We start from the raw sequence: 8,403 nt of genomic DNA, 5'->3' as shown, positions 1-8,403 counted from the left end.
GGGGCCGAAACACTTGGACCATCTTCTGTTGCTGTTCCCAGGCCATTACCAGGGAGCTAGATTGGAGGTGTAGCAGCTGGGACATGAACTGGCACCCATATGGGATGCTGGCATTAGCAGGTAGCAGCTTTACCCACTGGGCCACAACGCCTCAATGTTGGTTATGTGCTTTTCTTTCTTCCCCCTGACATTTCTAGAGGCAGGAAAGGAAGACAGACAACAGTAACCCCATCTGCTGGTAAACTCCCCCCCACCACATGCCTGCAACAGCTGGGTGTCAGGTCCTGTCACTCTTGGATTTTTCACTTAAAAGGGATTGTTCCCTACCTTTGAAAGATTTTTTTTTAATCACTGAATTCTTCCATTATATATATGCACATACAGTTTTCTATCTGGAACATCTTTAGTGTCAGAAAAAAGGATCAAAAGAAGGAAGAAAGAATATAGAACTTAGGGAATAGCAATCAGCAAACCAGTATGCACATTCTGGGAGTCCCAGGAGGCACAGAGAAGGAGAAAGGGAAGAAACTTTGTTTAACTAAATGATGGCAGAAAGTTTTCCCAATCTGAAGAGGAAAATAAAACACTCAGATCCATGAATCCTAAAGAACTCAGAATGGTTAAACATAAAAGAGTTCTACGCACTGAGATATGTCACAATCAAATTGTCGAAAGTTTTGAAAGCAACAAGAGAAAAGAAACAAGATAATTACAAGAGAATTGCCATAAAACTAGATTTCTCAGCAGAAACCTTACAGATGAGAAAAGAATGAGGTGGTATAGTCAAAGTGCAGAATGAAAGTAACTGCCAACCATGAACACTGTACCTGGCAAAGCTGTCCTCCAGAAAGGAGGGAGAGAAACTTAGATAAAAGCTGAAGGAGTTCATCACTACTAGGCCTGGTTTATAATAATGCTCAAGGGAGTTCCTCAAGTTAAAATGAAAGAACAATTACTAGCAACGTGAAAACATGAGATTATAAAAGTCACTGGTGGACTGGCATCATCACACAGCAGGTTGAGTCACAGGCTGCGGCACTGACATCTCATGTGAGCTCCAGTTCCAATCTTGGCTGTTCCACTTCCCATCCAGCTTTCTGCTCATGCGCCTGGGAGGGCAGCAGGAGATGACCCGAGTACTTGGGTCCCTGACACCCCATATGGGATACCCGAAAGGGACTTCGGGCTCCTGGCTTCAGCCTGCCCAACTCTGGCCATTTTGGCCACTTGAGGTGAGAACCAGCAAATGGAAGCTCCCCACCCGCACCTCCACTGTAACTGCATTTCAAATAAATATTAAAAAAAAAAAAAAAAAAAACCTCAATGGTAAAGTTAAGTATATACTCAAATTCCAAATACTCTGACTATAATGGTGGTGTGAAAATCACTTTTAACTTTAGTATATGAACATTTAAAGACGAAGGTATTAAAAATAGGGGCTGAAGGTGTGCTGCAGTGGGTTGAGATTTTGCTTGCAATGTCAGCGTACCTGCAGAGTCCCTGCAGCTTTTTTCTGATCTGTGCTTTTGATCTATGCTAATGTGTCTGAGAAGGTGGTGGAAGATGGCCTTGAACTTGGGCACCTGCCACCCAAGTAGGAGATCTGGGTGGATTTCCAGGTTCCTGGCATTGGTCTGGTTCAGCCCTGGCCATTGTGGCCATTTGGGGAGTAAACCAGTGGATGGAAGATTTCTCCCTCTCTGTGTCACTCTGTCTTTCAAATAATTTTTTTTTTTTAGATTTGTTATTTATTTGAAAGAGTTCCAGAGAGAGAGAGAGAGAGAGAGAGAGAGGTCTTCCATCTGCTGGTTCACTCCCCAGATGGCCACAGTGGCCACAGCTGGGCTGACCTGAAGCTAGGAGCCAGGACCCTCCTCTGGGTCTCCCTTGTGGGTACAGGAGCCTAAGGGCTTGGGCCATCCTCCACTGATTTCCCAGGTGCATCAGCAGGGAGCTGGATTGGAAGTGGAGCAGACTCGAACCAGCATCCATATGGGATGCCAGCACTGCAGGCCAGGGCTTTAAGCCACTGTGCCACAGCACTGGCCCCATAAATCTTTTTTTAAAGTATTAATTACAAAGTGTGTTAGTGATTATATAACATAAAGATGTAAATTGTGATATCAGTAATTAAGTATGTGAGAGAGAAGTACAAGAGTTTTTATGCAATTGAAATAGTTCTATAAACCTAGACTTTTTTATTTTTGTATGCATTTTTTAAAATTTTTATTTAATGAATGCATTTTTACATAGTTACAACTTTAGGAATATAGTGGTTCTTTCCCCTAAGCCCCCCTCCCCCCAGCCCCCATCCCACCTCCCTCTCCCTCTCCCATCTCCTTCATTATGGTTCATTTTTAGTATGACTTTATATACAGAGGACCAACTCCATGCTAAGTACAGACTTCAACAATTTGCACCCCCCCACACACACATTTAGAGTACAGTTTGAGGAGAGAATTTGCATTCGATTCTCTTATTACAATTCATTAGGGACAGAGGTCCTACATGGGGAACAAGTGCACAGTGACTACTGTTGTAGTCACTTTTAACAATTAACACTCTTTTTTATGACGTCAGTGATCATCCGAGGCTCTTGCCGTGGGCCGCCAAGGCTATGGAAGCCTTTTGTGACTACAGACTCCATTGGTATTTGGACACGGCCATAAGCAAAGTGGATGTTCTCTCTTCAGAGAAGAGTGTCTCCTTCTTTGAAGACCCTTTCTTTCCTCTGAGGTCTCACAGAGATCCTCCGTGTCAGATATTTTTTTGTCACAGAGAAGCCTAGACTTATATAACCATGAGGGGGGTCTTCAAAAACTTCATGGAAAATGCATATTATGAAAAAAACTGCATGGATTTCAAAATTGTTTTGCACCTAAATAAACCTGGGTTTTAATTCCATTGTTCTATGAACTTTTGGAATTAGCCTCTTGTAAGATGTGTTATGTGAACCTCATAGTAATCACAAAGAAAAAACCTGCAGTAGATGCACAAAAGATAAAGGCATTAAAGCATATTACTGCAAAGATTGCAACGTCACAAAGTATCAAGAGAGGAACAAAGGAAAAAAGGAATTACAAAACAGAATCAAAAAGTGACTCTAAATATAAATAGATTAAATTTGTTCAAAATAAGCCTCAGCTGTTGTGGCATTTGGGCAGTGAAACAACAGATGTAAGATTTCTCTATCAGGCTGGTGCTGTGGCACAGAGGGTTAGACCACATCTGCAGTGCCGGCATCCCATATGGGCACCAGTTTGTGTTCTGGCTGCTCCTCTTCTGATCCAGCTCCCTTGGATCAGAAAGCAGTGGAAATGGCCCAAATCCTTGGGCCCCTACACTGACATGGGAGACCCAGAAGAAACTCCTGGCTCCTGGCTTCATCCTGGCCTAGCTTTGGTTATTGAAGCCATTTGGAGAGTGAACCAGTGGATGGAAGATCTCTCTCTCTGTCTCCTCTCTCTCTCTCTCTGTCTCTCTCTCCTGCCTTTCAAATAAATAAATAAATCTTTAAAAAAAGATTACCTGTCTTCCTTTCCAATAAATAAATAAAATTTAAAATTTTCTGAAAACATAGTGACTGAATAGATCGGGAAAAAACAGATCCAACTTATGCTGCCTACCATAAACTTTCTTTTGACTTAAGAGCAAATATAGGCAAAAAGTAAAGGGATAGAAAGGGATATTCCATGCAAAAGTAACCAAAAGATAGCAAGGCTATACTTGTGTCAGGCAACATAGACTTTAAGGCAAAGACTGTTAAGAAAGAAAGGTCATTCTATGACAAAGACGTCAATGAATCAAGAGGATATAAGAACTGAGCACCATGGGGCCTGCGCTGTGGCACAGCAGGTTAAGGCTCTGGCCTGCAGCACCGGCATCCCGTATGGGCACTGGTTCTAGTCCCAGCTGCTCCTCTTCCAATCCAGCTCTCTGCTATGGCCTGGGATAGCAGTAGAAGATGGTTCAAGTCCTCAGGCCCCTGCACTTGTGTGGGAGACCTGGAAGACGCTCCTGGCTTCGGATCAACACAGCTCTGGCCATTGCAGCCATCTGTGGAATGAACCAGTGGATGGAAGACCTCTCTCTCTCTGTCTCTACCCTCTGTAACTCTGTCTTAAATAAATAAAATAAATCTTTAAAAAAAAAAACTGAGCACCAGGCCCAGTGTTGTGGTGGTGGGTGAAGCTGCCACTCTTGGACCTCTGCCATCCACATGGGAGACCCTGATGGAGTTCCTGGTTGCTAGCTTCAGTCTGGCTCAGCACTGGCCATTGCAGCTACTTGGGGAGTAAACCAGCATATGGAGTATCTCTGTATCTCTCTCTGTCTCTGTCTCTCCATCTCTTTCAAATAAGTAAGCAAATCTTAAAAAACAAAAACAAAAAAAACTTGGCACCCAGCATCAGAGCACCTAAGTACATGAAGGAAATCTTAACCAAAGGGAGGAAGAGGCCACAATACAGTCACAGAAGAGGGTTTTGGTATCCCACTTTCAACAATGAGTAGATCATCCAGACAAAGAATCAGTAAAGGAAACAGCACCCTCAAACAGTACAGCACTGTAGACCCAGTGACCTAACAGACATACACGAAATTCCATCCAAAATGTTTGTGGGAGGATGGAAAGAATAAGAAGTTCATGGAACATGAAATTAAATGAGAAAAAACATGAACTCTATCAAGTTCAAGACACTTTTGTAAATGAAGAGACCTGCCACTCAGTCGATTCCTAAAGAACTAAAGGTCTTGGAAATGCATCCACCTCAACAGCCTTTTATGTTATTAACTGAAGAAAAATGGGTGTTCTTTCAAGATTTTTTAGTAGATGTGCTGCTGAAGTGAGCAGTTTTAAGAGCAGGAAACAAAAAAGTCTGAAGCAGCTGGATCAGGAACCCTAAGGTGGAAACTTGAGGATTTCACATCGAAACTCTCAACAAAATCGCCTTTGGTTGATGGAAATGAGCAGGACTACTGCTGGGGTGAAGAGTTTCAGGCGTTTTCCCGTACTTCTTTGGCTAACTGAAAATGCTGTGCTAGTAAGATGTTATCCTTCTTAGACCCGCCACAAAGTCAACAAGCAACATACACTGAGCACCCCAAAAACTGTTGCCTTGACCTTGGCTCTTGACTGGTCCCTTTCCACTCTTCCTGCCGTTGTTCTTATTGTGCTTTGTGTTCAAGACTGTACTGAAAGGGTTGTTCATCTCTGGTTACAGTTCTTGGAACGAATGCTTCAGGATCTTGGCCCAGCTTGCTTCAAGTTCCCACAGAAAGTTCTCTTTTAGCAGGCAGTTAGTCGAGTGGCCAAGATGCCCATGTCTCACCTCGGAGCACCTGGGCTCCATTTCCAACTCTGGCTCCTGACTCCAGGGTCTTGCTAATGCAGACTGTAGGAGGCAGTGGCAATAGCTCAGGTAACGGCTCCTGCCACACACACACGTGGTAGAACTGGATTATATGCCCAGCTCTCCTGTCTCTGGCTCCAGCCCAACCTTGGCTATTGTGGGCACCTGGGAAATGAACCCGTTGATGGAAACTCACTCTCTCTCTCTCTCTCTCTCTCTCCCTCTCCCTCTCTCCTCCTCCTCCTCCTTCTCTCTCTCTTTCTCCTCTCCCTCTCTCTCTCCTCCTCTCTCCCTCTTTCCCTCTGCCCCTCCCCCCCGCCTCCCAAATCAGTACATAAAATTAGAAAAGAAAGCTCTGATGTGGGCATAAGCATTTTGGCAGTCTCCGATCAGAGTTTGCTTCATTTTAATTTTTCAGTCAGAATTGTGTAAGCTGAACAACTGAGGTACCTACCATGTTGGCTAGTTTCTCTGCTGGAACATCAATTAGCCCTAACACGGATGAGATGATTTTTTTCCTTGCAAGTCGATGTGGATGGTCTGCTGCTGCAGGCTTCATCTTCAACACCACCTCGTTTCTTCTTAAAACGAGTTATTCACTTGTAAATTGATCTTTTCTTTGGGGCATTGTTTTCATAAACTTTTCATAAATATCAGTGATTTCACCTTTGTTCAGAGGAAACTTCACAATAAATTTGGCACTTGCTGTAGCTTTAATTTTAGCAGAATTCATGTTGCCTTAATGGGGAGTATTTTCAGACTGATATCCTTTGTAGCACCTCAGAATTGATCTTGCTCTGACCTAACAAGTGAGTATGAGTGTATTTTGGTGCAAAAAAAAAAAAAAAAGAAAAAAAAGAAAGCCATGAAGTTTCTTCATAATATGCATTTTCCGTTAACTTTTTGAGGTCCCCTTTACATTCTTCTCAAGTGTAAATGGAACATTCTCCAGGATGCATCATATACTGGGCCACCAAACAAGCCACTTTAATAAGACTGAAATCATTCCAAGTGTCTTTTATGAACACAGTGGCATGAAACTAGAAATCAGTAACTAGAGGCAAAATTGGGAAATTTGCAAATATCTAAAAATTAAGAAACACATTGAACAGACTGGCCCAAAAAGAAACCAAAAGTTCAATTGAAAAAAAGATAAATGAAAATGAAAACACAACATACCAAAACTTTTGGAATGCAGTACATAGCAGTTCTAAAGGAATACTTATAGAAGTGGGATACTCAGCAGACTCATAGAATGGCAGATGTCCTAAACAGCACTCTGGCCTCAGAGTCAGCCCTTAAGGTATTTTGATCTGGCTAAAAAGCCCATGAAAGTTTCTCAGGCATGGAAAGCCAAGACACTGTGGCAAGAAAAATGACCTAAATGAAAGATCTCTGTGAGTGAGATCCCAGCGGGAAGAATGGGCCATCAAAGAAGGAGGTACCTTTCTCTGAAGGGAGGAGAGAACTTCCACTCTGATTATGGCCTTGTCTAAACAAGATCGGAGTTTGTGAACTCAAGAGGCTTCTGTAGCCTTGGCAGCTCATGACAAGAGCCTCGAGTGATTACTGACGCCATAAACAAGAGTGTCAATTGTTAAATCAACAACGAGAGTCACTGTGCACCTACTCCCCATGTAGGATCTCTGTCCCTAATGTGTTGTACTACGCGAATTAATGGTAAAACTACTACTCAAACAGTACTTTATACTTTGTGTGTCTGTGTGGGTGCAGTCTGTTGAAATCTTTACTTAGTATATACTGATAAGAACAGATACTACACTTGATCTTAGCCAAAAGGCCTAGAAGCGATACTTAGTATATACTAAGTTGATGTTCTGTATATAAAGATAATTGAAAATAAATCTTGATAAAGAATAGGATGGGAGAGAGAGTGGGAGATGGGATGATTGTGGGTGGGAGGGAGGTTATGGGGGGAAAAGCTGCTATAATCTAAAAGTTGTATTTTGGAAATTTATATTTATTAAATAAAAGTTGAAAAAAGGAATATTTATGGTCATAAAGCCTACATTAAGGAATTGAAAATTAAGACCTTAAATAAACAACATAAATTTATGCCTCAGGAAGCAGAAAAAGGGAGAACAAATTAAGAGCACATTAGCAAAGGAAAGGAAATAAAGATCAGAGCTGAAATAAACAAAATAGAAAACTAATACAAAAGATTGTTTAAAAGTTGGTTTGTGAAATATAAACAAAATTGACAAGACCAGCTAATTGACTAAGAAAAAGGCAATAGACTCAGATAAATAAAATCATAAATGAAAGGAGACATCACAAATGCCTGGTAAATATAAAGGGTCATAAGAGACTAGTATGAACAATTATATACCAACAAATCAGATAACCTGGAAGAAATGGATAAATTAATACATGTTGAACCAGCTAGCACCAAAACATAAACAGAGAATCTAAACAGGCCAATATGAGTAAGGAGATTGACAGAGTAATAAACTTTCCAGAGATGGCCATTTGGGATAGCCATTAATTCACTGCCTGGTATGCTCACATCCCAGCATCCCTGATTCAAGTCCCAACTCTGCTTCTGATGCAGATTCTGCTAATGTGCACCCTGGGAAGTAGCAGGTGATGGTTCCAATACGCGGGTCTCATAGGAGCGACTCAGAGTTCTAGGCTCCTGGCTTTAGCCTGTCCCTGCTCTTGCTATTGTGGGCATTTAGGGAGTGAACCAGAGGATGGAACACCTATGTCTCTCTAGCTCTGTCTGCCTCCAGTAAAATAAATAAAGGAATTTTTAAAAATCCCATCAAAGAAAAGCTCAGGACCAGATAGATTCACTGACTAATTCTATAAAGCATTTAATGGAGAATTAATGCCAATTTTACTCAAAACTTTCCTAAAAATTGACAAGGAGGGTGCACTTTCCAGCTCGTTTTGTGAGGCCAGAACTATACTGATACTAAATCAAGACATGGCCACTACAAGAAAAAAACCAGTTCCCCAGTATCCCTGATGAACATAGAGCAAAACTCCTCAATAAAGTGCTAGCAAACTACAGCGAAACACCACCTTA

At 41.8% G+C, this 8,403-nt stretch overlaps 1 pseudogene; it reads right to left on the bottom strand.

The window, feature by feature from the left end:
- Positions 1-7,074: 7,074 nt before the first annotated feature.
- On the bottom strand, positions 7,075-7,164 carry LOC127487599 (U2 spliceosomal RNA; annotated as a pseudogene).
- Between the last annotated feature and the right edge of the window lie 1,239 nt (positions 7,165-8,403).

Source organism: Oryctolagus cuniculus, chromosome 4 (genome assembly GCF_051225735.1).
Source record: "Oryctolagus cuniculus isolate XC-2025 breed Fujian yellow rabbit chromosome 4, ASM5122573v1, whole genome shotgun sequence".
NCBI lineage: Eukaryota > Metazoa > Chordata > Mammalia > Lagomorpha > Leporidae > Oryctolagus > Oryctolagus cuniculus.
Note: the sequence above shows the minus strand (reverse complement) of the source record. Positions and strands in the feature narration are given on the sequence as shown.